Source organism: Apium graveolens, unplaced genomic scaffold (genome assembly GCF_009905375.1).
Source record: "Apium graveolens cultivar Ventura unplaced genomic scaffold, ASM990537v1 ctg4703, whole genome shotgun sequence".
NCBI classification, from domain to species: Eukaryota; Viridiplantae; Streptophyta; class Magnoliopsida; order Apiales; family Apiaceae; genus Apium; species Apium graveolens.
The window spans coordinates 53,759-59,758 of NW_027418651.1; positions in this window are offsets into that span (position 1 = coordinate 53,759).

Genomic DNA, 6,000 nt, shown 5'->3' on the forward strand with positions numbered 1-6,000 from the left:
AGATTTTCAGCCATATTTTCAGAATAATTTTTGAGCGTACGGTTTATTTAATACGAATTTTACAAGATTGTGCTCAAAATAGAATTATAACCCGTTAAAATCATTTTAAAAGGCACCGATCACGAAATAAATCTGTCTATCATTTTTAGAAAGTCTCTAAGACTATATTGAAGATAGTAAGGCAAATTTCACACCTGAATCTTATTCAAGTAATTTCATATAAATGCATAAAGGATTAATAAACCTCACTTTCAATCTAATAAATTCCTTAAATCTGTTTAAAAAAATCAACAGATCACATAATCATGCATATAGACAAGAAATTATATATACCCACACATCACAACTCGTATCTGATCATAAAATTTTCCTTTTTATTAATATTCTCCTTTTTCGCGTATCGGGTCACGTTCCGCTTGACGGCCCGACGCTCAGCGTTTCAATTACGCTTCACAATCGATTATCTTTACTAACCGACACATCACTAGAATATAATTCTCACTTAAACATTCCATTTCACATATCAACATATATTTCATATTTAAACATTTTAATCCCTTTTTAAGACGAGTTCCGTTCTACATGACGGCCCGACAACACAGCTTAACCCCTAAGCTGACTCTTTAAATTGGAACGTATCTATCTACGCTCCCAGATACAAATATACAATAAAGATAATTAACAATCACTTAATCAAATAATTTATAATCATACCACAGAAATCATACTTTATTCACTTAATTACGTCGCGAAATTCCCAGCTGTTACAGTTTGATGCCTTAGTATGTGGTGATTGTATGATATCCAAGTATTGGTTGTGCGTATTCGTCTTATCAGTGTCGCAAACTTATAAGATAGTGTGTTAATTCTTAATGAAGTGAAGGTGAATTTAAGAATTTAGAACTAGCCATGCTAGCATATGTTCATGTATTTGTTATGCATGATTCGTAGGTATTTTTAACCATCTTACTTGCCCTATGTAATCAAGATAGATAACTTGTGCTTAAACCGTTATATTGTCAAATTCTATAGAAATATAGGGTCTCAATATAATTGGTGCCTATTCAGCTTCTATCTCTTTTGTGGATGTCTAGTAGAATTGTACTCATGCAACGAAAGTTGGCGTTTATCAGTTTCGTGTTATCTGATTAGTGTCATCACCATTACATGCTAAGGTTAAAAATAATAAGGCTATTGAATGAAGTATTTAATGAAGTTAAAATCCCATATTTGTCATATATATTAATTCAGTTAATCTTATTCTCGTAGTTATAATCGTTAGCGTAATTCTTAGTTATAAACAATCTCAATTTGGTATCGTCTTAGCATTGGATAATAACCATACATTGTTGCTTAGGTGCATAAATTAGATAGTTAACCAATACAGTCTCTGTGGGAACGAAATAGAAAAGATTATATACTACTTGCGAACTCGTATACTTGCGCGTATTATTAGCGCGTGTTTAGTGACTAACAAGTTTTTGGCACCGCTACCGGGGACTGCAGTGTTAATATGTAATAACCCCAATTTTTGGAAATTTTTGAAACCCTTATGAATAGTGATTTTGCAGATTATGCTGAATAAGAAAACTTTTCATGCCACACTATGTAGCGGTTCTGTTATTGATATTCTGAGATTTTATTAGTACTCTATATGGTATATAAGTGTATGTAAAGATCGTCAGAATCCAATTCCGAACACTTTGATTTTTCCCGAAAATCCACCAGATACCGAAAGAATTGAGTATAAGGTAACATGATTAAAAGGATTTAAATTCAAGGATTATGAGAGAGGATCATAAAAGGAATATAATGTATTGAGAAAGGTTAAGGGAACCCAAGTAATAAGATCCCGGGTATGATCCCTCAAACGATAAACGAAAACGAAAGTTAAGCGAACCGTATAACAGATCAGCGGTCATTAGCCAAATAATTAAAAGCTAATCAAAGAGATTAGTAGGGATGATGTCATCAAACCAATGAGAAGAGGACAAAGGAGGGAGGGTGACATCACATGGTGACATAAGCATGACCAAGCAAGTGTGTTGTTGGATGATTGTGAGCCACACAATACCATGGTAACAACCTAATTAACAAGCAAAACAAACACAAAAATCAAAAGCAACCAAAACAAAAACATTTTCTTCTTCCCCCTCTCTTTGCTCTCGGCTTTTCCATGAAAAGCAAAGGAGAAAATTTCAAAAAATCAAGCTACACACCTTCATAATTCAAGAGGTTTGTTTCTTTAGATTCCATAATTCATAACTAAGATGAGCCATAAGTTTAAGCTCAAGATTCTATGTTTAACATAGCTAATCAATTCATCTAAGTTCTTGGTGAATAGTGTTTTCAAGAAACTAACTTTGTGTTTTCTTATGTTTTCTTCAAGATCCAAGCTTAGTAAAGATAGTTAGTGGTTATTTAAGGCTTCCTAAGTGATTCTCCACTCTCCAAGGAAGGTATAACCCTTCCAAACCCTAACTTTACTTTGAGTATTAGGTTTGGTTTTGTTTGTTATAGTTCATGAGAGCATGATTCTTGTATGTTTAGAGTTTGGATGGAATTATAATAATTTTGGGTTATAAATCTTGGTTGTTGGTTGATGAACCTTAAGTATAATTAGTAGCTCTTGTTTGAGATTGAATAAGTTGGAAAAATCATGAGGTTATGGACTGAGTTAGTAAGGTTTGGATGAAGTTTGGTGGTATGGGTGGTTATGGGTTGATTTGTGGTTGATTGTGGTTGATTGGAGTAGTTTAAAATTTGGTAATCGCGTAAACATAGCCGTCGTAATGTCCAATTTACTTTAGACTATTTTTGCTCTTAACATTACGACCCGTGAACTCACTTCTAGGTTTTGACCATTTCCATGATTAGATAGTTCATGTTACGAGCTTCGTTTTGATATGTGGTTCGTTTGATTCCGATGTACGGTTTAGGAGAAACGACCGTATTAAGTAACGGCGTTTCGCGAACGAACCATTACCCCTCGCCTTACTTTAAAACATAGATTAAAGACCTTAAAGGACTAATTGGAGTATGAAACAATTATGTAAAGTGTATTAGGCAGTTGGTAAGGCACTCGTGAAAGAATCGCCTTAAAACCCTTAATGGTTAATTTATTAAAAATGGTGGAGCCGAGGGTACTCGAGCGACTTAAGTGAATCGTTAAGCGCAAAAGCGAACGTTAGGGTCTAATTGGTTTAAGTATAGATTCATAAGCGACTTTGGTTTAATTCCAACTTATATGTTGTTTATAGGTTACCAGACTCCTCCCAAGCCATTTGTAACCCCCAGTCGCTCAGGCAAGTTTTCTACCCGTATAACTGTTGTTGTGATGTATATGTGTATATGCATGATCTTGTGATAAATGCATATTTTTTATTAGCAAATTCTTGCGATATATTGGAGCATGTGATATGGTATATATGCATGTTTGTTTCATAATTTTGATATATATCTATTGATTCAATTTCTTATAAGTTGCATAATACCTATGCCAGAGATAAGCAGTAGTTGTGTATACCCTTAGTATAGGGGACCCAAAGGTGAACATATTTCTAAACCGGGAGTCGATGTTCCCGAGTATATATATATATATATATATATATATATATATATATTGATATAGTTTCAAAACTATTAATCGAATAAGGTTTATTCGATAGCTTTATTTTATTTAATGAATATTAGTTTGAATATTCGTTCGAGGACTTATGACTAGGTTTATTATATTTAATGAATATTAGTTGAATATTCATTCGAGGACTTATAACTCCGCTTATTTATTTAATGAATATTAGTTTGAATATTCATTCGAGGACTTATGACTCGGTTTATTTTATTTAATGAATATTAGTTTGAATATTCATTCGAGGACTTATGACTCGGTTTATTTTATTTAATGAATATTAGTTGAATATTCATTCGAGGACTTATGACTCCTTTTATTTTATTTAATGAATATTTTTTTGAATATTCATTTGAGGACTTATGACTCCGCTTATTTATTAAATAATATTCTTTATTTTATTAAAGAATAATGTTTCGATAATAAAACTTATTTTCGATTATTCAAATAAAGATAGTACTTTCGTATAAGTATATCTTTGGTTATTTAATATTCATTTCAAGTATGAGTTGTAAAACTTCTACTTCAAATTATTTATATAGAGATTATCCTTATGGGAATATTATTTAAATAATAATATTCAGATATTTTCTAATATATCGGGACTGATTTATTTCATTAAATCAGCACTACTCCAAACATTCTTAAAAATATTTTCGAGTCTTCAAAATGATTTTTAAAAGTTAGAGCGGATCCCAAAGCTCATTTATATATTTAAGATCTTCCTTTCGAAGGGGATTTAAATACTCGCTCAAAACCTGAGGGATCCGGCTCAGTGGTGAATTTTACATTCGCAACGAGGTTGCTGTTTTGAGAAACATCTTGATTACTTGCCCATCGTTCGGGAAGTAAGTTCATCTATTTGAGTCGGCATAAGCAACATGGGCTCAGTGGGCATCCATGAAAGTGTAAGTGGCTCAGTGGGAGTCCATCAAATGCATAAGTGGCTGAGTGGCAGTCCAGCATAAGGTCCTATTGCGGCCAGGGTGATGACCAGTGGGGAATTCGTCCATCTACTAGTAGAAAAGGTTACTTATTGGTATCTTTGCCTGATCAGCAAGATATCAGGTTTATACCAAGGTTTTCTCCTTTCCAAATTCATTGGATATTGCAACTCTGTTTATAATTTTCATAACAGAGGTTTTCAAGGAGTGTATGAAATGTATATATATAGGTGTATATATATCGGGACTTAATGAAGTATCTCGTAACTTCATTATTTATAATGATATTCAAAGATTGAATCTATTCAAATCTTGTCTTGTAGTCTCATCTATGTGATGAACTTTTGAAACTAATTATAACTTGAACGGTGGTAGTTCAAGTAGTATTCGGAAAAGATATAAGTATATTGGAGTATCTTGTAACTTCATCTTTTCAACTTATATCTGGTTAATGATTATCTTATGCATGACAAAGATTTTCACAAAAATGTTGAGACAAGGTTAGATATATGAGATCACCTTGCAACGATATTTTTATACATTTATAAACGGGAACTCTGTGTATATTATACATGTCAGAGGATTTCAAAGATTGTGAAAAGTATATATGTATATATATACTGAATATTTTGCGACTTGGTCGCGTTAAGATATCAGCTTGGTTCATTTCTTCTTGACCAAGACTTTCATGTGTACTATGAGAAAACTCATATATTGTTAGTTATTATACATATTATTTTGGTGGGCTTGTTGCTCACCCTTGCTTTCTTCTTTCATCACACAACATCAAATAGACAAGATGAACAGGACCAAGCTCCCAATTCGCGAGCGGATAGGAAACGTTTCGCAGTTTCCTATAGGCGTTGATGTCGCTGTAGCTGAGGTAGGAACTACCAATAGGCTAGGCTTTCAACTTTTGATGTACCAGACTTATGTATCTTTATCAATTGTAATAATGGCAAAGAAATGTAAATTTATTCAGAAACCCTTTTTAGGTGTATTGGCATATAATTTTGGAATAAAATGACTCGTGTTATTTTTGGATATTCATCTCTGAGACTATAACTTATGGTGTGTGTGTTTATTGTGGGGTCACAGAACAGAGTAGTTGATTGTTTATTATGATTGGGTGTTATTAAGGGAAATGGAACTCGTGACAACCCGGATCCCCCACCCCGGATTTGGGGGTGTTACATAATATATAGTTTATGTGCTTTCCATTAGTGGTCGTTAAAGTTCATTGACTCGGACATTGTTACTTATTTGTTCCTTGTCTGGTTTCAGGTACTCTAGCGAGGGTGTATGCATACGCGTTCGTGTACTCGTAAGAGAACACTGGATAAAGCCGAGGAAGAACTTTTGGTAATTCGTAGGGAAGTTTCTGAGGAAGAAAAGAAGTTAGAGGAAGAAGAGAAAGTTGAAGAG